At 37.4% G+C, this 25,374-nt stretch overlaps 3 long non-coding RNA genes and 1 pseudogene across 5 annotated transcripts in view; all 4 read right to left on the bottom strand.

The window, feature by feature from the left end:
• LOC148997414 (uncharacterized) overlaps nucleotides 1-25,374 on the bottom strand; it is a 131,201-nt pseudogene that overhangs the window by 13,666 nt on the left and 92,161 nt on the right. The window lies entirely within an intron of this gene.
• Nucleotides 156-4,130, bottom strand: LOC120472148 (uncharacterized). Its single transcript, XR_016147293.1, has 4 exons — nucleotides 4,076-4,130; nucleotides 3,816-3,925; nucleotides 3,442-3,545; nucleotides 156-524 (listed from the first exon to the last, which is right to left on the bottom strand). It is a non-coding gene; the product is annotated as an uncharacterized LOC120472148 (long non-coding RNA).
• LOC148997418 (uncharacterized) lies at nucleotides 10,608-12,676 on the bottom strand. 2 transcript variants are annotated; one of them, XR_016147322.1, is made up of 5 exons: nucleotides 12,240-12,676; nucleotides 11,699-11,997; nucleotides 11,353-11,446; nucleotides 11,155-11,226; nucleotides 10,608-10,810 (listed from the first exon to the last, which is right to left on the bottom strand). It is a non-coding gene; the product is annotated as an uncharacterized LOC148997418 (long non-coding RNA). The 2 variants fall into 2 exon arrangements; XR_016147320.1 differs by having other exon boundaries at nucleotides 11,699-12,676.
• Nucleotides 15,735-17,774, bottom strand: LOC148997417 (uncharacterized). Its single transcript, XR_016147342.1, has 3 exons — nucleotides 16,943-17,774; nucleotides 16,357-16,531; nucleotides 15,735-16,230 (listed from the first exon to the last, which is right to left on the bottom strand). It is a non-coding gene; the product is annotated as an uncharacterized LOC148997417 (long non-coding RNA).

Here is a 25,374-nt window from a genome sequence, read left to right as displayed (position 1 = left end):
ATTCAGGATTTCTTTTATACAGGATTTCACAGGGCTTTAGGTGGGGCCCAACTAGGAATCATGTGCATGTGGCCCAATTAGGGATCATCTGGGCTCCATCTAAATGAGTAGCAACACCACACAAACAAGTTTTAAAGCATTAGAGCACACAGTGATATTGAAATATTTTCAATTTTATTAAAATTACTCATCATCATATTATGCTATATTCTGAAATTCCAGGGACAATATTTAAAGAAGCAGATTTATGTCAGATTAAAGAGTATCTATTTAATACCTATTTGTTAAAATACATATTTTGAACCTGTATTTGACCCAGTCTTTACTGAACATTTGAACAGGATATAAATTGGTGACAGTTAGAAGAAGCAGCAACTATACAGTACATTTATCAGTACAGCTTACACTGCAGACAGTCATTTGCGCATCTAGACACTCTCCTCCTCCATCTCTTGTCCTGGACTATTTTGAGAGTTCCCTCTCAGTTCCTTGCCAGTTGATCTGTGTTGTCTTCTTAAGAGCCTCTGCAAAACATTTTTTTTTTTTTTTAGGGATTTTGATTTTAGAAAAATCATGTTACTTACACGTCACAATACCTTATGACAGAATAACAATTTCTACTCAGGATAAAAAAAAAAAACAGCAAAAAAATTATATAGGAATGGTGACGGTTTTGGAATGTCACTGGAAGGGCATTTAGGAAATCAATAAAAAACAGTTTATAAAGTATGCATAATAAGTATAATGATTTATGATTACTTTTAAAGTAAAATTAGGAATGCTCCGATCAATCGGCCAGATATTAGGGTTAGGTTAACTGAGTAAGTAAGTAAAAGTTTATTTATATAGCACCTTTCACAGGTACAAGGCAACAAAGTGCCTTACAACAAAAACATTAATATCATAAAATACACACAATAAAAGCATAGACAGTACATGACCATATCATGTAACACAGGTACCTAATTAAAAGCCTGAACAAATAAATAAGACTTTAGTCTGCATTTGAAGGCATCAACAGAGTCAAAAGAGCGCATATACAGTGGGAGGGGGTTATTAAACGCCTTCTGAAGCAAAGCCATGAGTTTGTGTAAGAAAAATATTCGGTAACGCTTTAAAATACAGCCCGGAATGTACTATGTAATTAAGATGAATTTACAGTGTAACTTTCTGCAATTATAGTGTACCTATAAAGGACTTGCATGTAAGTATATGGGTAAAGTTTTGGGAATAATGGGGTAACAACCAGGAGAATTAAAAATATATATTAATACTGTAAGTATTATAGAAATAAGGGTTACTTATTCTACTATTATGATACAACAGTCTTACACAGAGTACATACACTGCAAACCTTTTTGTAAAAATTGTGTATCATTACTGTATAGGCTTTTTTTAAAGGACAGGGTACATGTATAGGCATTTATACAATTCTTTAATATTTTTAAAAAAAATTATAGCAAAAGTGCAGATGTTTAAGTTTTGGCTAACATGTTTCAAGGCAAGAAAAGCTAAGACTATTGCAATTTTTTTTAAATACTGGGACATATATTTTGTTTGATGTGGTTACAGGGTAAGTGGTGCTTGTATAATAAATAAAGGTTTCCAAGTCAGTGATATAAAACTGTGTATGTATTTTTATTGTACTTACCCTGTAACTACATGGAACAAGGGGGTAACAAGCACCACCACATGAAACAAGTGTATCTTTCCCCAATATTTAAGCAAAAGTTGCAATAGTTTTTGTTTCAGTGCACTTATGTAAAAAAGATGACTTTATAAATGCATATGTACCCTGTAATTTTTTTTTTAAAAGCCTGTAATTTTAGAGTAGGTATTGGTTCACCTTTATTTCAAAAAGGTACGCAGTGTACAATTTTCTGGTGAAATTGCTCCCAAATGTAAGATTGTTATCACAATAGTAGGATAAACACCCTTTAGTCCTTTAATACTTACAGTATAAATAATTGTTTAATTCTCCTGGTTGTTACCTCCTTATTCCCCAAACTTAATATATTGTTCCTTTATACTTATATTGTAAGTATGTTATAGGTACACTATAATTACCAAAGGTTACGCTGTTAAATCGCTTTAATTACGCAGTACTTTCCAGGCTGTAATCTAAAGCATTATCAAATATTCATATTTAAAACTTTATTAAATAAAATAACCAGCTTCCGGCCAAGCGAACATACAGATTGCACTTAAGTGTAAAGTGCAACTTATGTGGTTTTAAGTTGATATTTACTCTACACCATTATGCACTACGCTACTTCTGACGTCACAAATTGACCTATGGCTAAGCCATTCAGTCAAACACGATGACCAGTGCGCACCTAACCTAATACACTCGGACATTCTCTGCTTCCACGTCCATTGAAATGCATTGCAGTTAGTCAGTTTTCATTAGGTTTTTTTGTCATTTTAAGTTTAAAATGGTCAAACGGTGTGCATGGGGTACATACAACTCCGACACTAGGTTCCCGAGAGACTGGGCGACGGTGTGTATTTCTTTACCCTTTCCCAAGCCACTTCTCAACAGAGATAAGTGTCTGCTCTGGATTAAGTTATGCGATTAAGTCATGCGCCGCGGTAGACCACAACAACAACTAAAGTTAGCCTTCTAGTTGCTTTGTACATCATGTCACTTAGCTTAATTAGCGTATCTGTAAATAACCGAGATAACAAATGTTAACAATGTTGTGCTGAATGATTCATGTAAATACTGTAGCACCAAACGGTGATGGCAACGATATGCGGTATATCACGTTTACATTGTGACCTGTAAATTACATTTTTGCCTGGAGCTGAAGCTTTTCATCGACCTTCTCAACAATAAAATTATTAATATAACCCTCCAATGCATAGTTAAGGCCCTTAAGGTGACTTTGAGATGATATATAATATTTTTGTCTCCAAAAATCACCAATTGCCTCCTGTAAAATGTCTGCCATAGCGCCTGTCCCCGAATGTTGACTGTTTGTCCAAGTGAGTGGAGGGGGCGTGGCTTAGCCACAGGTCAATTGCATAAGTTTGCAAGTAGGCTGCTTATGGCCATTTAGTTGGAAGCTAGTTGTTTTACTTTAAAAAGTTTAAATATGGATATTTTTCAAACAAAATTTTTGCTTCAGAAGGCCTTTATTAACCCCCCTGGAGCCGTGTGGAGTTTATGATGGATGGATGCACTTTTTTGAGCTTTTTTAAACTAATAGTTGCAATCCACTGCCATTACGAAACTTGGAAGCGTCAGGGTGTTTATTAATAAAATTCTGATTGTATTTGTCTGAAAGAAGAACGTGGGCTAATATACACCAAAGGATGGCTTGAGGGTGAGTAAATCATGGGCTAAATACTCTAATTAAATTATGTAAAATCTAATTTTGAAAAATTTATTAAATTAAGTACAATCAAAACACCTCAACAAGGTTAATAAATCCATACCGGAAGTGACAGTACAATGTAGTAGATAAAGAGCAATCCTCCACCAAATTGCCAGTACTCATCTGGATCCTTGGTCAATCTGGGATGGGGTGGGGTGATGCGTCCTTAACAATATTAAAACAAAACGTATCAATATCGTACCAACATTTGCCATTATAAAACATTCAGAGAACATGAAAAATAGCCCAATAGCTCCCCGGTCTCCACTGTGTGTGTTTAATACTCACTGCTGTGTGTGTGTGTGTGTGCACTTGAATGGATGAAATGAAGAGCACAAATTCCGAGTTTGGGGACACATGTCACATCACATCAATTAAAGCTTTAAAAAAAGAAATTGCTACTCCAAAATCAAACAAACCATCAAACAATTTTACCTGTAGCCACATTTATCCTGTTATGACACGTCTGAGGGTCTTTCCCTTGATGTTCTTCCGTGAACTAAATAAAGGGCTCATGATGGTGACATGTTCTCCTTTCTTTGTCACTTTAGAGGAAGAAAGACATAAAGATAATTAGTTACTCAGATTTGTCACTGGTAGAGGATATGACTTTTGATGATGAGTATAATACTTTTGACAACATAATATATTAATCCCAATGTAAGGTTTAGAAGCAATGGTTAAAACTGACTTACATAATGAAGTTGATAATCATGCCGTGGTGGATTTGTCTCTGTTTGGTGCCTGCTCTCCTCCCAAAAATCTTCTTCCAGTGCTTGATATATAAAAATAATAAAAAAATAAACAAATCTCTTATCATTAGCAGTTATCAGTTTTTTAAGAGGTGATGTCAAAATATTTAGAAACGGGCATCTACTAAAATATAAGAGATTTAACGTTAGACCAATAACATTTCTCAACTCTTCTGTAGATTCCAGTGTTTCAGAGAGTAAATGACCGTTTTATCAGTCAAATCATATTTATATAGCGCTTTTCACAATATATCAGTCACTTTACTCATTTGGATTCTACTTCCCTAGTAAATAAATAAATAACTTCTACCAGAATATATTAGAACACATTCCATACTAATTATACTTCAATTTCATTAACATAATGACACATCACCTAAGAAGACTTTATTACACAATGAACATTTTATATATATATATATATATATATATATATATATATTACGACAAAAAAATAAAGTAATAACGTTACCACTATTAAGTGTACCAAAAGTATATTTGCAATAGTTCCACTTTAGCACAATCAAATACACTTAGCTACTCAGAAGCACTAACGTTGCTTTCAGATAAATATGGTTAGCTACCCGTTATGTTAACGTTACAAACACAACTGCAGGTAACTTAGTAGCCTACGTCCGTTATCCGTTTATAAAACTCTCGTATGTAACGTTAACGTTAAGTTACACAGAACATTTCTGGGTAGTTAATGAACTCCATTCACATACGTTTTGTTTATCTGCATATTCAACCATGAACTATATTAACACTCTCATCCACTTATTTGAATGTAATACCTAAACGTTTATATTAGTGGATCTCAGTTTTTCTAAAATGATAGTGGAGACAGAAAAATGTTCTCTTACCTGATCGCCAATATTGCAGGATCTCACGCATCCAGTCTGAGCGTCTTCTGTGTGTTCACATCTTCTGTTCTCCTTCGTTTACATGTCACATCGCAAATTAGTTCAAAATAATAATTGAAAGACCGAGTAATCTTGCTGAGCAGCCGTCGTCATCAACTCAAATGTATTTGATTTTTCAAACTTGACCAGTAAAAAGGCGCGCACAGTTGTCATTGGCCAGTTACATAGATGACAGTCAGATTAACCAATCATGATCAAAGAAGGTGAAACAACCGAAGTTACGACGTCACTCTGTAGGCCAAAACGCAGAAGTGAATTTGCATTTTAGCATTACAGTTCCCTCGCTCTAAAGCCTATGGGTTTTTTGAATGGGTTTTTGCTAAATCTCCTGAAATAAGGTCTCTGGTGAACAGAGCCTCTAAAAATTTTCACGTTTTGATCTATGACATAGAACACACAATTATAACCTGCGTGTGTTTTTTTTTTTAAACTTTATTGTGTCTGATTGTGTTTTTTAAAATCTTTATATATGCTTCAAAATGTATATAAATTTTGGATTAACTTGTAAAGATTATCTTGCTAGACAAAACGTGTAAGGGTCACAACCCTCTGTTAAACACAGATCTTATTTTTTGCGATTTTCCAAAAGTCTATGGGGAAAATGCATTGCTTTTTTACCGAGGGAACCCATGCGCCGCTAGCTTCCGGGTTGTCCTACAAAGTGACGTCATCACTTCGGCACTCTATTGTTTCAGTGGTAATGATTTAAAAAAAAAAAAAAAAAAAAGTGGTAATGATTTTTTTTTTTTAAGAAATCCGTGTTTAATTTAATTTGTAGGCTATATTATTTGATTACTGTTTTTATGAAAGTGTGTGAATAAAAATGTAATCCTGCAAGCTAAACTTTAGGCACACACACAAAATTGTAAACCCCAAACAAAATCGCACAAAGCAAAAAAAGTTTATTCTGCACTTGTTGAGATTGAAATTATATCCATTATTTTTATTATTGTTAATAATATACTGATTCTATTTCAACACAAATTTATATTTTTGAAGTGGTGTTTTGATCAAAATATCATAAAATGCTACAATAATAATTAGAAATTAATAATTAGAAATAATAATAATTTAAATGTTATGGATTTCTTGAAGACATGACATTGATTCAACAAACAGATAAAAAAATTCAACTGTTTAGCATTAAAATGTTACATTGTGTACATTGTGTGCATTCTGTACTCGCTGCAAATGTGATTTTTGAATTTAGTTTTGATTTTCCCTTCAAACACTGCATGTTGCATTCTAACTTTTTTTACTTGGGCTATTTCATCATCTGGACTGAGTCTCTTTCAATAATCAAAACCCTAACCCTAACCCCAATATTTAAAATCTCTAGAATTACATTGTCACTAACTGACTGACCAGAAAACTCTTGAGTATTTCCATTGAATAAGGGCATTTGGCTGATGCTAGGGGTTTGATTTATTCTAGCCATCTCAAGTCATTAGAATATTTTGATAGATAAGTAGCTTCTGTAACCCGTTCTTCATATTGTACAGTGACCATTTTCGGGATATTTTGAACCATTTGTATAACTATATTGAGATAAGCATATTGCAGTAACTCAGAAGTTTGCAGTAACAAAATTAAACCACTAAAAGTTGACACTTTGAGTTTGAATATTTAGTGTCAATGATTAGGGTTGGAACTAATATCTGCTGAACGCCAACACTCCAGGACTGGATTTGAAGAGCCGTGGCCTATACTGTATCCACATACCAATACTATTGCCAACAGTATTGGGACACCCATCCAAGTTATTGAATGGGGGTGTTTCAATCACATCCATGGCCACAGTTGTATAAAATCAAGCACCTAGGTATGCAGGTGCTTCTACAAACATGTGTAAAAACATAGGTTGCTTTCAGGAGCTCAGTGAATTCAAGCGTGGTACCATGATAGGTTTCCACCTGTGGAATAAGTCCATTTGTGAAATTTCCTCACTACTAAATATGGTCAACTGTTAGTGGTATTTTAACAAGGATTATACTGTAAATCATAAATATACTGTATATAAATGTTTTAATGATTGCACAGATATGTTTTTTTTACAAGTGTATAGTTTATGAAGTCATTTACAGATGCACAATTTATATTTATTCCATAGTTCATTATATTCACAATTATACTTGTATATATTTCCGCATTAAGGATCCATATAGAGATTACTTATGTGGAAACTACTTTGGGCCCATGTAGGCAGCCTTTATGGGAATGTTTGTGTTTGCCCATATCTGACCCATGCGGTTTATCAAAGTGGGCCCCATGTGTTTTTCCCATTCAGAACCCAAATAGAGATTACCTATGAGGGAACTACCTTGGGCCCATGTAGGCAGCCTATATGGGACTGTTTGTGTTTGCCCATGTCTGACCCATGCGGTTTATCAAAATGGGCCCCATATATTTTTCACATTCAGAACCCATATAGAGATTACTTATGAAGGAACTACCTTGTGGGCCCATGTAGGCAGCCTAAATGGGACTGTTTGTGTTTGCCCATGTCTGACCCATGCGGTTTATCAAAATGGGCCCCATATATTTTTCACATTCAGAACCCATATAGAGATTACTTATGAGGGAACTACCTTGGGCCCATGTAGGCAGCCTATATGGGACTGTTTGTGTTTGCCCATATCTGACCCATGCGGTTTATCAAAATGGGCCCCATATATTTTTCACATTCAGAACCCATATAGAGATTACTTATGAGGGAACTACCTTGGGCCCATGTAGGCAGCCTATATGGGACTGTTTGTGTTTGCCCATGTCTGACCCATGCAGTTTATCAAAGTGGGCCCCATATGTTTTTCCCATTCAGAACCCATATAGAGATTACTTATGAGGGAACTACCTTGGGCCCATGTAGGCAGCCTATATGGGACTGCTTGTGTTTGCCCATATCTGACCCATGCGGTTTATCAAAATGGGCCCCATATATTTTTCACATTCAGAACCCATATAGAGATTACTTATGAGGGAACTACCTTGGGCCCATGTAGGCAGCCTATATGGGACTGTTTGTGTTTGCCCATGTCTGACCCATGCAGTTTATCAAAGTGGGCCCCATATGTTTTTCCCATTCAGAACCCATATAGAGATTACTTATGAGGGAACTACCTTGGGCCCATGTAGGCAGCCTATATGGGACTGCTTGTGTTTGCCCATATCTGACCCATGCGGTTTATCAAAATGGGCCCCATATATTTTTCACATTCAGAACCCATATAGAGATTACCTATGAGGGAACTACCTTGGGCCCATGTAGGCAGCCTAAATGGGACTGTTTGTGTTTGCCCATGTCTGACCCATGCGGTTTATCAAAGTGGGCCCCATATGTTTTTCCCATTCAGAACCCATATAGAGATTACCTATGAGGGAACTACCTTGGGCCTATATAGGTTGCTTATATGGAATTGATTGTGTTTGCACATGTCTGTCCGATATAGTTTGGCCATGTGAGCCCCATATGTATTGCCCCATTCAAAACCCATATAGAGATTACCAACGTGGGTGCCACATTGGGCTCATGTAGGCCGCCTATATAGGACTGATTGTGTTTGCCCATGTCTGACCCATATGAGTTATGAAAGTGGACCCCATATATTTTTCCCATTCATAACCCATATAGAGATTATCTATGTGGGTACTACCTTGGGCCCACGCAGGCAGCCTATATGGGACTGCTTGTGTTTGCCCATATCTGACCCATGCGGTTTATCAATATGGGCCCCATATATTTTTCACATTCAGAACCCATATAGAGATTACCTATGAGGGAACTACCTTGGGCCCATGTAGGCAGCCTATATAGGACTGATTGTGTTTGCCCATGTCTGACCCATATGGGTTATGAAAGTGGACCCCATATATTTTTCCCATTCATAACCCATATAGAGATTATCTATGTGGGTACTACCTTGGGCCCACGCAGGCAGCCTATATGGGACTGCTTGTGTTTGCCCATATCTGACCCATGCGGTTTATCAAAATGGGCCCCATATATTTTTCACATTCAGAACCCATATAGAGATTACTTATGAGGGAACTACCTTGGGCCCATGTAGGCAGCCTATATGGGACTGCTTGTGTTTGCACATATCTGACCCATGCGGTTTATCAAAATGGGCCCCATATATTTTTCACATTCAGAACCCATATAGAGATTACCTATGAGGGAACTACCTTGGGCCCATGTAGGCAGCCTAAATGGGACTGTTTGTGTTTGCCCATGTCTGACCCATGCGGTTTATCAAAGTGGGCCCCATATATTTTTCACATTCAGAACCCATATAGAGATTACCTATGAGGGAACTACCTTGGGCCCATGTAGGCAGCCTAAATGGGACTGTTTGTGTTTGCCCATGTCTGACCCATGCGGTTTATCAAAGTGGGCCCCATATATTTTTCACATTCAGAACCCATATAGAGATTACCTATGAGGGAACTACCTTGGGCCCATGTAGGCAGCCTATATAGGACTGATTGTGTTTGCCCATGTCTGACCCATATGGGTTATGAAAGTGGACCCCATATATTTTTCCCATTCATAACCCATATAGAGATTATCTATGTGGGTACTACCTTGGGCCCACGCAGGCAGCCTATATGGGACTGCTTGTGTTTGCCCATATCTGACCCATGCAGTTTATCAAAGTGGGCCCCATATGTTTTTCCCATTCAGAACCCATATAGAGATTACTTATGAGGGAACTACCTTGGGCCCATGTAGGCAGCCTAAATGGGACTGTTTGTGTTTGCCCATGTCTGACCCATGCGGTTTATCAAAGTGGGCCCCATATGTTTTTCCCATTCAGAACCCATATAGAGATTGCCTATGAGGGAACTACCTTGGGCCCATGTAGGCAGCCTAAATGGGACTGTTTGTGTTTGCCCATATCTGACCCATGCGGTTTATCAAAGTGGGCCCCATATGTTTTTCCCATTCAGAACCCATATAGAGATTACCTATGAGGGAACTACCTTGGGCCTATATAGGTTGCTTATATGGGATTGATTGTGTTTGCACATGTCTGTCCGATATAGTTTGGCCATGTGGGTCCCATATGTATTGCCCCATTCAAAACCCATATAGAGATTACCAACGTGGGTGCCACATTGGGCTCATGTAGGCAGCCTATATAGGACTGATTGTGTTTGCCCATGTCTGACCCATATGGGTTATGAAAGTGGACCCCATATATTTTTCCCATTCATAACCCATATAGAGATTATCTATGTGGGTACTACCTTGGGCCCACGCAGGCAGCCTATATGGGACTGGTTGTATTTGCCAATGTCTCACCCATTTGATAAACCCAAATGGGCCCCATTTGTGTTACCCATTTTGAGCCCATGCCCTCATTTCCCATTAGTGACCCAACTAGGACCCACATAGGGAGCCCACTTATTTTTGCCCATGTGGGACCGACGTAGCTGACCCAAGTGGGCCCCAGAAAAGATGCCCATTTTGGGACCATACCCACTTGGTACCCACGTAGCCCAAGCATAAACCATGTGGGGCCCACATATACATGTTGGCTGGGCTTTGCCTTGCACTCTGAACACATTTGCATGTTGATATGTTCTGTTGCAAGTCTGTTGCAGATTAAAGATGGTCTAGCCTCCTTCCATCTTTCTGATGCAGCTACTGTCCTTTTACCCCAATGCAGTGATGCTGATGGTTGTGTGCTCTCAGAATTAAGGTTAGAAGAAGCAGCTGACAGCAAGTCTTGTAACTCGTGTAGAAGAGACTCTGTCACACCCAACAACAACAACAAAAAAATCAATATCAAATTATGTACACCACTGTCTAATTATCCATTGCTGTTACCTTACCTGTAAAGAGCATTGCTTTTTATTGCAATGTAAGGCACAGTTGTTCTAATCATATTTTGTCATAAGTTTAAACAAAACATGTATGGACTATTTTTATAGCACTATCATAAATAATAATCATGAGGGGCTTCTGCAGCTTTGCACATCATGAACAAATCTCAAAATTATCATTTATATACAAAAAAATAAAGACAGGAATTCACAATAACACCTAATAAATGTTTAATACAAATAAAAATAATAATAAATCATATATCTTACCATGATCTGGACCCTGGTCTTGAAGCAATTCCGTTGCCTTTGGACCAGCCTTTGATTTGTTGACTCTTGTATCTGATTAATGAAAATAAAAGTCAGTCAAAACATCGCAGTTATAAAATAATACTAATAACAATAATAATAAAAAAAAAATCTTTACAATACAATACATTATTTTCCTTTAGGATGACAAAACCTTACCATGTGACGTAGAAGATTTTCCTCGGGGAAGACATGATTTCTCTTTAGTTTTCCTTCTGACTTTGAAACTGGACTGGGTCATTTTTTTCTTTGTCTGTGAATATCATATATTACACAATATTTGTGCATCATTAAAACTCTCCATCTTCTATTTCAGAAACTTGACACTTCTTTTAACACATAAATATTAATAGGGCTGTCATAATCATAGTTAAATTAATAACACAATGCAAGTTAAATTATATACATTGTTCCATCCATCTTTCATAATAATCTTACATTTTTCAGTCAAATTGTATACTGATTGCGTTCAAAATTTGGATGTTCAAAAACGACATTATTTTACCGTCATTTGTTGGACCCTTGGGCCACTCAGGGTTGGTCGTCCAAACAGCTGTTTGGACTCCTTTATGAGAGAATCAAGATCGTTCCTTGAACTCTCACTGTCAAGGCAACGAATAACTGTTTGCCCTTGTTTAAGCATTTGACAAAGGTCGATTTTTGAAGGGTCAGTGTTGCTTTGTTTCAGGAGGGCGTCCATTTGGCTGCGATCATACGTCTTATCGAGGTTTTCCGCAACTGCGCGACCTCTTATTAGTTGTCCATCAAGTTCTTGTGACATTATGATCATCTAAGAAGTGTGATCTGAAAATGTACAAAATAAAATAAAAACACTACAAATGCATGAACAAAATTTTGGTTAGGCCTAACGTTAAACCTAGCCTCACTTCAGTCGATGCACTTTTTCTATTGCAAGCCAGAAATACGTCGATCTTAAAACAACAGCTGACTACTTGGAACATATTTCATAAAAAATATAACAATTATAAATATAGTCAAATAAATATATTCAAATGTAACGTAAATAAATAAATCAATGTCCTCACCTGAACGTGAACTGTCTCGGAATCAGTTGCAACTCTGAAATGAATCCGATCGGGAACGCGGTCTTTTCTGGTTTCGTCAGATTATTATTTATTTTAAAATCAAAACAAAAAAACGACACCATAATGTTTATAATTCACATTTCACAAGGCCTAGGCTAGTAGAAAATCAAGTCTTCAATATAAACTTAAGAAGATACGCATTTAAAAAAGCCTGCTTATTCCTTGTTACTGGTTACGGAGGAGGCTATAGGTTACTGACCAATCTAAACACGTCTTATCTGTACGTATTTTGGGTTGTTTTTACGTACATTTAGATACGTATCGAACGTGAAATTACGTCAATATAATACGTAAAAGGCACCGTAAATACGTAAAATATCATACGTATTTGACCCTTTTTATTTACGTAGACATAGTACGTTTTATTGGTGAGACCAGGCTGGATTTTTTGTTAACCTAATTTATCCAGAACCGTGAAATGTTCAAATAATAGAAATATATTATTAATGAAATGTGTAACGTAGCACAATAAAATTGAAGATAGGCTAATGTTTTACAATTTAAGGAGTATAACTCAGGCCGATGGAACCTAGATCGAACGATAGCCCAATCGTGCAACAAATTTTATGTAGTACAACAATGTCAGATCAACGTTGTTTCGATGTCATATTTCCACGTTGATTCAATGTCAGTTTGCTATCTGGGTTAAAGCTAACTCACCTCAACCCCGTAAACCTTCTTTTTCATTGATGCCTGGACTCTAACCCTTAATTATGCCACCTGAATGATGAGCTACACTAACCACTCTGTTGGAGTTAAAAGAGTTTAAACCTTTTTTGACTGCCAAGGGTGCATCACTAAAGTAGGACGTGATTGTAAATAAATTAACAGGTTCCGCCATTGTAATTAGATCTTTTTTTTATTTTTATTTTTTTTTTTATTAAAAGTAAAGAGCATTACAATCAAAGTAGCAAAAAAATAAAATAAATAATAAAAAGTATCGAAAAATAATCAACAGTACAGGTAAAGTAAAAAAGTAAACAAAAAAAACCCCACATTTAATCACATAAACACATTAAAAGTAGAACAAATAACCACTGTTTTAACAGCTTTTTTGTTTTGCATAGAAGAGATAGTAGAAATGTACTGTTCCATTTCAGCTTTTAGCACAGAAAAAGGAGTTGTTTTTTTTTTTTACTGAATTTACACTTATGGATATGGAATTTGGCAACAAATAAGATTAGGTTTACTAGAAAGAGTGCACTACTGTCCGTACCACAGTCATTAAAACAACCAAAAATTACATTTTTGTAGTACAGGGAGAACTCAGGAAGAATATTTTCAACTATAAAGGAATTAAAGTCTTTCCAGAACTTATATGTGAATTCACAAGACCAAAATAAACGTGAGATAGTTTCAGGATGTAAGCCACAATAAGAGCATTTTATATCAATGTCATTCTTAAACTTATTTAAGCAAACATTTGTGGGGTAAAACCTAGTAACTTGAATGAAACTTCTTTAATTTTGTTAGTTAAAAGAAGCTTCTGGGGTAGGGACCAGACTTTTCCCAAGTGTAATTAGGTCTAGACGAGCAGAGCGCTTGGACCCGGAAGAGGCTAAACGTCACGCATGACGTCAGACTTAACCCCTACATATAAATTGTGGATTTTGCGCCCAAACCCTTCAATTGGCGGGCTCCTTGTCTAGACAATGTCTTCAGACCAGCAACAACGGTAATTTTCCCTTTTTAAAAATATTGCTATATCTATGACTATTAAGCCTCTTGAAGTTTAGTCTGTAAATTAGAACAGACCAACTAATAGAAGACAGTATAGATTTGAATTTGCAATCACGTCTCTGCATTTGGATATATATATATATATATATATATATATTTATTATTTTGCTCATCGAATTAACGTTGAACCAACGTCAGACGCGTCATTCTTTCAAAACTAACGGAAAATCAACTTGAAATCAACGCGTTGTTTCAACGTTATAAAAGCAAACCAATTTTTGATTTTCATTTAGCTTTGAATAATGGCGCGTCTGACGTTGGTTCAACGTTAATTCGATGAGCAAAATCAACGTTGTTTCAATGTCATGAGAGACGTCGTTTCCACGTTGATTCAATGTCAGTTTGCTGTCTGGGAAGCTAGCTAGCTAGTTGACATAAGGTGATATTCCATGTTCTGGATGAGGTATTTCAAAATATATATGTATATTTTTTTACAGGACTTCTATTCTGTGTATGCAGTGGCGGATCTAGAAAATTTTACATGGGGGGGCAAAGGGGTGGCAAGAGGTCTTGGCAGGGTGGCAGGGGTAGACGGTACATGGCAATCCCTATATGTGAATTGCTTTAACAAAACAAACATAAAAACACTTTTAAAGTATATTAGATATTGTTTAATCGTGTCCTTACACACTACAAAGGTTTTAAATTCACAACAGGAATAAGCCCAGTGCAGTGTTCAAACAAAATTGTGCATTTAAAAAAAAAGTAAAAGTATAAAAAGCTAAATGAAAATTTATTTTAAAAAGTACAATATTTGTGTCCAAGATGCATGGACAGGTATAAAACAGACAATACTACAGTTCTTATTATAATTAAAAATGTATAATTACAGTCCACAAATTACACTCTAAAAAATGCTGGGTTGTTTTAACCCAACTTTGGGTCAAATATGGACTAACCCAGCCGTTGGGTTAAATTTTTACATTACATTTTTAACCCAACATTTCGGGTTTGTCCATATTTGACCCAAAATTGGGTTAAAACAACCCAGCATTTTTTAGAGTGTACCCTCCTGGTCTCTCCAGTTTACCGCCTTTCGTTTCCCTCACGCTCTTCCTCCTGTGTACTACTTTTGATTTTTTTTTTTTCAACAAAAACTGGCAATATCCCCACTTTTAGCCTTTCTTTTCATGGTTAGGCTCCAGCTACTTTCTTCAACTACTCCCATGCAAAAGTCAATACTGTATGTGAAATCTCTGGTTATCATTACATTACACTGTAGGGCCATGTAGCTACTAAGTAGCTTACAACAAATATAAAATCAGAATTAGGCCTCAAAAGTACGATTCATCTTGGAGAATAATAATAATAAACAGAGCAATTCCAAGAGGGTCCTCTCACCATCGGTGCTTGGGCCCTAAAGATTTATCACATGCGCACCAGTTACTGTATGTTTAGACTAGTATGTTTTCATTGATTGATATCTGAGAGGAATTGGATTTATAGAACTGCTTAGCTCAGAGGTCAGGTTTGACCAAAGAGACATTTTTTTATTATTATTTATGGTTAATGCATTTTTTTCAAAAGAGCCTCAGTAAAAGATATACACTACTTGTCAAAAGTTTTAGATCAGTAAGATTTTTTATGTTTTTAAATGAAGTTTCTTCTGCTCACCAAGGCTGCTTTATTTTAAGAAAAAAAATGACAAACAGTAATATTGTGAAATATTATGACAATTTAAAATATCTGTTTTCTATTTTAATACCGGGTTTCGGTACCCATCCCTACTTAGGAGTAGCATTGCTATCATCTGGAAGTAGCTTCCGTCCGGCGCTCTCTTTGCCTCTTTTCCTTTCGCGTTGGTTTGACATTGCTCAAAGGTTCGTTTTCCGATTGGTGTAATATTTATGAAAATAAAATTTAGTGCGTGGCGAGACAAAAAAAATTGAATTTTACCGTTTCCAAAACTTTTGTTTGCAGAGCTCGGTAGAAAGCGTCTACTCACTCGGCCATCTTGGCACGCCCCCCGCCAGCGCAGCTTCTCAAGAGCGGCTGGTGCATGGCAACCTTTCTCTTCAGTGACTTTCTGATGCTCATCATCTCCCTGCGCAGACCAATCAGCACTGTCTTTGACAGTCGACAGGAAGGGGGAGGAGTTTCACATACGTAATTCAAGAACTGAGACACGTTCTGCACATAATACTCAATTGTTGTTTCCTTTTTGTGGGCCTTGCGCAGGGAGGCGACCCACCTGCACACAAACAAACAAACAAACAACAAACGCCCTCTATGAACACTCATCTTTATTATTATTATTATTATATATTTTTTTTTAAAAACAGCATTAAAAGAGGCACATAATAAGAAAATGACTTACGCATGAATCCTGCTCGTCTCGTTCAGGAAGATCAGGGTGCTCAGTCTCGTCTTACCCTCACTCATGTGTGTTAAGAATTGATTAATTCTATACATTTTGGCATTTACATCATCAGTATGTTTAGATGATGGGTCTGGCCCTAATTGGTTGAGCCGAAACTCTTCCGTGATGTTATCTGTGCACAAAGAAAAATGACTTACTTGAAAATATATTAGATATCAGAATGTATAATTTAAAGACACAGAGCAGCGATAAATATTAAATAGTGACTTACTTTAAATTATATATTCTAATGCCGGGGTTGTACTGCACTGCAAAAAAAGCTTTTCTTATAAGTTTTTGCTTAAAAAATCTAAATGATCTGCTAATGGAACAATAAAAATAATTTTAATTCAAACAAAAACAATATTATTTTTTTATTATTTCCAATTCGCTTAGTTTTGATTTATTTCCCATCTTCATTGAAGACTTTTTAGATATTTGGACTGGAAACAAGACCCAAATACTAAGTAAAAAAAAGCTTTTTCTGCAGTGTGTCAATGACGTTTCAGGAAACACCCAGTTAAAACAATGCAAGTGCACTCACTCAGTGTCACCCCATGATCTGGGGGCTCTCCGGCTCCTGAAAGCTGGGTGGCTGCTGGCTGGTGGAGGGCTCTACATCACTGGATGGCCCGGGCACGGTGGAAGCACCAGAGTGGGTATAGAAGGGTCACCTCCAGACCCGAGAGAGGAGATGAGCCTCCTGGTTGCCTTGCTCAATCTTCCCGCACCCTTGGATGCTGACCTCTTCTTCAACAGACGGTACCGCCGGGTAATGTCGCGCAGGGCAGTGGTCAGCGTGTCAACACTTTGATTTAGGTTGCTGTTCTCAAGCCGCAACTTTTCCACCCTCTCTTTGCAGTCAGGGTTGCTGCACTCTTCCTCGTTTAAGGGCACATCAGGATCCTCAATTTCTGGAAGCAAGTCCAGGGTGCTTACCAAGGGAACCGCTGGGTTAGTGGCCCTAAGTGCTGCAATCTGTGAGATAATCTTCTTCCTCTTAACAGTCTGGAGTGTGTTGTCCCTTTCAGCACTGGACAGCTCCACGTGGGATTTAAGGTGCCGGTCAATCCTCGTTGTTGACCTGCCACATCCAGAAACAGGGCAAACGCAGTTCCTAACATCCACCCGTCCAGAACTCAAAGAGAGCAGAAGCTTCCGCTCTTCTTTATTCTTCTCTCACATTTCTCTTTCCGGTACTGACAGCATAGACTCTATGGGACTGACAGGAAGAATGAAAGACTCGGACCCGACCGAACCCGAACTCGAGAGATGAACTAATCATTACTCTTTCCGGTGCTGACAGCATAGACTCTATGGGACTGACAGGAAGAACGAAAGACTCGGACCCGACCGAACCCGAACTCGAGAGATGAACTAATCATTCCTCTTTCCGGTACTGACAGCATAGACTCTATGGGACTGACAGGAAGAACGAAAGACTCGGACCCGCCGAACCCGAACTCGAGAGATGAACTAATCATTCCTCTTTCCGGTACTGACAGCATAGACTCTATGGGACTGACAGGAAGAACGAAAGACTCGGACCCGACCGAACCCGAACTCCAGAGATGAACTAATCATTTCTCTTTCCGGTACTGACAGCATAGTCTCTATTATGAGGCGCCGGACTGGACAAAAGCGAAGCGAACTGCGCGCGAGAGAGACCGAGTGTGTTCAACCGTCCGACTGTGCAAGCAAGTAATAAGAGTCACGGAAGTTCGATCAATGGACAACAATTAAATTAAATTATTGCCACTGAATTAGCAGGATGTAGCTTGCTTACTGTACTTGGTTTTATTTTTTATTCTAAACTGTTTTCATTATTTACTTAATTTTTTTATTGTTCTAAACTATCTTTATTCTGATTTTTTTATTATTATTTTAATTTCTTCTATGTAAAAAGCCCTTTGAATTACCATTGTGTATGAAATGTGCTATATAAATAAACTTGCCTTGCCTTACTACTTTCTCTCTTTTAACATAATGTTAACATAATGCTGTTTTCAATTAGGTGTCAAGCCTTTCTGAAATCACACACTATTTCATATTTATTAATTATATCTCATTATTCAATAAACCAAACTCTAGTGTTACTCGTCCCTATATATTGGGAAATTACTGATCAATTACACAATTAAAAGAGAGACTTTCAAAATATCGATTGACCATGACTGACAAATTGAGAAAGGACGGCATAAAATCCTGGATACCAAGAGAAGAGAAACTATGCAGACTTTGATTTGAATCAGATAGACAGAATACAAAAACACTTGTCTTCCTCAAGTACCACTACAAGGGGAATATTTTTCCATAATTTGCAGCACTGAATTGTTTATTCTTTACTCTAAATGACTCAGAGAAACTTCATCCTCGACAAAATTATATTATATTTAATGTATTTATATTTTTATATACATTTTATTTATAATCAGTATTAAGATAGACAAGAGATATTATCTTCTGTTAGAATTATTATTGCTATTATTTTTAAATATGATCGCACGCACTGCGCGAGAGAGACCGATGGGTCTGAGACTGAGAGCGAGCGAGTGAACTTCATTCATAACGGCAGTTGTGTAAATGTGAGACGTGATGTCTGACACAGCTAGGACAATAATAAATAATATTCTCTCAAGTCCATCAGTACTTGAGAATATTGACAAGGCTCTTGGTAACATTACTCTAAACCAAAGATCATCGGAGCCTTCGGAGGTGCAGAGGATTTTTAATTCTACTTCATCCAGGCCGGCGTTTGATTTTTCCCGCAATTTTTGTGGATCAGCAAGAAGCGGGTCTGTTAATATGCCACGGAATAGGTAACGTTACGTTAATTAGAATTTATCTGTTTAAATTATATGTGCAAAATTTAAACTTGTGATACCCATAGATATGGTGATACCTACGTTACCTATACTGTGACTTGGTCTATGCTATAAAGTGGCGTAGTTATCACGTCAGTTTGAAGGCCAAAACGCGGGAGTGAGTTAGCATTTTAGCACTCCTGGTTCCCTCGCTCTAAAGTCTATGGGATTTTTGAAAGGGTTTTTGCTAAATCGCCTGAAATAAGCTCTGTGGTTAACAAAGCCTCTAAATATTTTCACGTTTTGATCTATGACATAAAACAGACCAGTTATTACCTGCTTGTGGTTTTTTAAACTTTATTGTGTCTGTTTTTAAAAAAAACTTTATACAGGCTTCAAAATGTATGAGTTTTGGATTAACTTGTAAAGATTATCTTGATAGACAAAAGGTGTAAGGGTCACAACTCTTTGTTAAACACAGATCTTGTTTTTTGCGATTTTCCAAAAGGGGAAAATGCATAGCTTTTCGATCGGGGAACCCATGCGCCGCTAGCTTCCGGGTTGTCCTACAAAATTGACTTCATCACTTTGGCACTCTATAATGTGATGTCAGATCTCCGGTGCTTAACTAGAAAACGTATTACAGCAGGTCAGAACCGGTCAGGACAGACTCCCCCGGGTGATGTCAGTTTTTTTTTTTCACAGTATTTCCGTTCCATATCAATAAAACAAATTAAAACGCCAAAGGATCATGCGATGGAATCTTCCCTGCAAACGATACTATGAAGAATGTGACTATTTAACTTCAAGTCAAAAACAAAAGGTAAGTAGGTATTCATATTCATTTCAGTATAAGCAGACGCAAAACGCCACTAAAGGCGACAACTTTTGGAAAGTGATAAAAGCTCCTTAATAAGTTGCAGTTTCTCGGTTTGATCGATTTGAGCGTCAGCCTGCAAATCTACAATAAAGCATAGACATTTCAATATAAGAGTCCCTTATAGTTTATCCATCGTGGGATATGTGGATTCCGGGATTGTAACATCTAGTCCTTTACTTGAGCTTGTTTATAAATAGAAGTCACTTTGTGTTTCCATTTTAAGCTCATTTTCCACCCGGTTATCATTTGGTTACCCGAACTATTTTATTTTATTTAAACTAAACTATTGTTGCTTCTGTCTGGGATGCTCTATCACGGGAAGGAATGACTAGATATAATTTCACAGATTTTATTTTAATACGTATTATTTACCATAAGTATTACTGTTAATATCACCTAAGCCGTGATACATTTGTGTTGTTGTAAATACATTCATAACTATCACTCACAATAGAGATGAGTCACATGAATTAATGAGACTCATCACATGAAAACGAGCTGCGCAGTCTCATTTGCTCAAACATTAAACACCATCAGGTAACACACATGACATTTAAAAAATGCAATAAACACTAATTTAACAACATTGCATGTAACATAAAACCCTAATGTGCATAAGTGATTACAAAAAAACTAAGAAAACTATGAAGAACCATAGTTATTTCAACAAAGAATAATCAAATGTGGCGTGTCACGCAGGGGATTGTGGGAATGTCAATGAGTGGTTCTTTTTCACTTTCAACAACTAAATCTAACGATATTTTACAGTAAAATTACATTAAATGTACCATTAGATCACAAATATTTACCATAGCCTATATGATCATTCGAGAAGAAAATTTCAAATGGCACTTAGAGGCTTGCATCTTGCAACTCTTCATCCATATATATACATATATGTATATATATATATATATATATATGTATATATACTATAGGCTATATATATATATATATATATATATATACATATATATACTGTATATATAACCATTTGTCAGACTTGAATTCTAAGAAGTTAAATGGTTTTGCTTGTACATTTATCATTGTGTTATCCTTTATTAAAAACACATTACTTGCTCATTTTCCATTGTGCCCTGTAAGTAACTAAGCACTCCTAATTCTTTTGAGCCCGTTCTCATCCCAAAGCGCCATATAGGACGCTTTTGCAAAAGCGTAAATATCCAACGCACATGGCACCCTTTAACGTGAAATGAGACGCAGATATATTTGGGCAGAAGGCGCCCCCTAGTGGTCTAACCCTTACCCAACACCATACCTAAACTTAACCATAAACCGAAGCGTCTCATTAGACGTTAAAGGGTGCCATGTGCGTTGGATATTTACGCTTTTGCAAAAGCGTCCTATATGGCGCTTTGGGATGAGAACGCGTTGTTCTTTTAACTGATGAGCATTGGTGCTCCCTGGGAAAAAAAGTAAGCGTCAAGCCGTTAGCGTTTATGTTTAATGCCATATTTATTATGTTGACTAATAACATATGATTTCTATTAATTAAGGCATGGGAAAAGAAAAAGGATGGCTGAAGTCCCCTTCCTTCGAGATGTTTGCCTTCTTTCATCTCCAAGAGACCGTACAGTTCCGAGGTCCATTGGCAGAGCAAGGTCATATAGTGTCTGCCGTGCAGTTTCGGAAGGAGTGGGCTGCACATGAGATCCTGGAACACCTGAGAACCATATTCAGGTCAAAACTGAACAGTGGCACAGAGTAAGATAACATCCAAATCAGCACTTCATCAAATCACTTAACTAGGTTTTGATAAAATTATTGAACAAAATGTAATGGTGTATCAAGTTGATGTTTGATTATTTGGAAATAATGTTGAAAAGTATTTATAAAATTATAAATAATTATGTGATATTTCCATAGAATCACAATAATGATGGCCACCTACACCAGGTTGGTCAAACAGTGTTGGAGGAAGGTAGAACACTTGATGGTGCAGTGTTGTGCAGACTTTTCAAAGACAAGATCATCTACCTTCTGCCATCAATTGATCTTCTAGATGAAACAGATGACGGAAGTTAAATAAATGAACTTCAACAGAATCTATAGGTCGATTTTCATGGGCCGCATCATTTCACTTTTATTAGGTGTCCCATCAATATTTCAGCTCTGTTTATTTGTGAAGCTACTGTGGAGAAAAAGGTTAAATATGAAGTATGTAATTTCTTCAACTCCAATGGCACCAAACTAATTGCAAAAAAATTTCCATGACATTGTCAAATATAACAGGTAGTCCCACCCCAAACTAATGCTACTGGTGAGCCAATTTAGATATTTTGGGTATATTGGGATCGCACAGACAAAAAAAAACAATGTTGAAAAGCATAGTGTGTATACACTTTGTGGAAATCAGCAGATTAACAGTTCATTTATTATTGTCCACAGTTAGCTGTGATTGAACAGTGTATTAACATAAAAAAAAGCTACCCAGCAAACACGCGACGTCAGATTGACGTTCAGATCATCTCCGTATAACGTCCGTCAGTTCAGAACCACTTTTGTACGTCCTGTGGACGTGCAAAACAGGTTCAAAATTTGACCATCTGACTAGGACCCCTATGGACGTCTGTGGACGTGCAAAACAGGTTCAAAATCTGAACATCTAACAAGGACCCCCTATGGACGTCTGTGGACGTGCAAAACTGGTTCAATATCTGAACGTCTGACTAGGGACTTTTTTGGACGTCTGTGGACGTGAGAAACTGGTTCAATATCTGAACCTCTATTTAGGACCCCCTATGGATGTCTGTGGACGTGCAAAACAGGTTCAAAATCTGAACGTCTAACAAGGACCCCCTATGGACGTCTGTGGACGTGCAAAACTGGTTCAATATCTGAACGTCTGACTGGGGACTTTTTTGGACGTCTGTGGACGTGCAAAACTGGTTCAATATCTGAACGTTTAACCAGGACCCCCTATGGACGTCTGTGGACGTGCAAAACTGGTTCAATATCTGAACGTCTGACTAGGGACTTTTTTGGACGTCTGTGGACGTGCAAAACTGGTTAAATATCTGAACGTCTGACTAGGACCCCCTATGGACGTCTGTGGACGTGCGAAACTGGTTAAAAATCTGAACGTCTGACTAGGACCCCCTATGGAAGTCTGTGGACGTGCAAAACTGGTTCAATATATGAACGTCTGACTAGGGACTTTTTTGGACGTCTGTGGACGTGAGAAACTGGTTCAATATCTGAACGTCTGACTAGGACCCCCTAGTGACGTCTGTGGACGTGCGAAACTGGTTAAATATCTGAACGTCTGACTAGGACCCCCTATGGACGTCTGTGGACGTGCGAAACTGGTTCAATATCTGAACATCTGACTAGGGACTTTTTCGGACATCTGTGGACGTGCAAAACTGGTTCAATATCTGAACGTCTGTGTGAGATTAGGGTTAGGTTTAGGGTAACCCTTCAAATTATTTAAATATACCGCAAAGTTGGAAAATCAGAAGCTAAATCTATAATAATGAAATAAGTTATGAGAATGTGGCAGGAACAATAGAGGAAACATGAACACTGGTTTATGTAATAGTTATGATGTGATAGTCAAGAGGAAAATTTAGGGTTAGGGTTGTTAACCCTAGCACAAAATAAGTTATACAGAAAGTTACAGCAAGTAAGCTATAATCGATAATAAGAAAGAAGTTGTGGCAGGAAGAGGAAGGGAGGTTGGGGTAAGGAACCAAGATTTTGTTAGGACACACTGCAAACTCTGCAACTGATCAGCAGAGTGTTGTGCAATAAATATGATAGCAGTAGTTAAGAGAAAAATTTAGGACATGGGAGAGACTTTCATACTTGCATTAAGCGCTAGCACTTGCATAGCTTTTTGCATATTGTTTTGTTCTCATTTTTAAGTTGCTTGGATAAAAGGGTCAGCTATGAATGTAAATGTAAATGAGACTTATTAAAAGAAATGTTAAATAAATTGTTATTTATTTGAGTTTCTGAGAGCTAAGCTGGATAAAATACATACACTACCGGTCAAAAGTTTAGATCGGTAAGATTTTTAATGTTTTTAAAAGAAATATATCTTCTGCTCACCAAGGCTGCATTTATTTGATTAAAAATACAAACAAAAACAGTCATATTGTGAAATATTATTACAATTTAAAACAGCTGTAATTTATTCCTGTGATCCTGTGGTTTTGGAACTATTGAGAGCTACACGAACCACGTGACCGCGTGGCGGCGAGATCAAAGAGTGTCGTAACTCTCATATTTAACGGCTCTGGCCACGATATACGCCACATGATCGCAACGTCAACCGAAGGCTGCAGACTAGGGCTGCACGATTAATCGCACGATGTTGTTATGCGCATCTAATCAGTAAAGCCGGTTCCTTGATTAGCAGTAAATCACCTTCACCTGCTTTCAAATGGAGCGGCATTTACTACAAAGAACCGTAGATCACTGACAAGCTGAGCCAAATCGCGTTAATATCGAGGACGTATCGCCAGCGATATTTAATGCGATATGGCTCAGCTTGTCAGTTAATTACGGCTCTTCGTACACAGCAAAATCTCCCTGTTAAATCAACACACCTGGGAGTGTATATGAGTCCACACTCAAGAGCGTTAAAGTTAATGAGATAATTAAGTGATTAATTGAGTGATGATTGAGCAGAATTACTTAAGGAGAAACCATAGACTGTAAAAAATATGGACGTAGTGTCCGTGACGTCACCCATAGGTTTCTGAAGAGCGATTTTGAGGCCTAAAGTGGGCGGGGCCGACCGTCGCCATCTTGGCAGTGCGTCACCTCTCGTCACTACCGGATAAATTAAAATGGGCAAAGAGGCGGGACGCGGGTGGAGCTGAGGTGCTAATGCTATGCTACTGCCGCTGAATTGACAGCTGATTGAAAAAGTAAAGCCAATGGTTAAAGTTCATGTTTTGCCCTTCGAAATATAATAATAGTTAAGACGTAACTAAAAGTGAGACTACTTTACTTTTTTTATCAACTTTATTAATCTCACAAGGGGCAATTAGTTAAGAGCATGTATACAAATACATTAACACAGATCACACACATTTCTCACAACATACAAGCAGTCAACTATGTGCATCGTGCTGCATTATTATTCTGCTAGTTAAAAATGTATTAATTACTTACAATATTGCTCTAAGCTTGTGCATGTGACAGTGATTCAAGGCAAGCACACATGTCAGTCGGCATCTCACGTCAAGTTCGTAAAGAGCTTTAATTCGGTCCATTTTACAATCCGATTTTGGCCGCCTCTCAGTTTCTCAGATGGGTCAA

The sequence above is a fragment of the Pimephales promelas genome, chromosome 2 (assembly GCF_988280905.1).
Source record: "Pimephales promelas chromosome 2, fPimPro1.hap1.1, whole genome shotgun sequence".
NCBI classification, from domain to species: Eukaryota; Metazoa; Chordata; class Actinopteri; order Cypriniformes; family Leuciscidae; genus Pimephales; species Pimephales promelas.
Note: the sequence above shows the minus strand (reverse complement) of the source record. Positions and strands in the feature narration are given on the sequence as shown.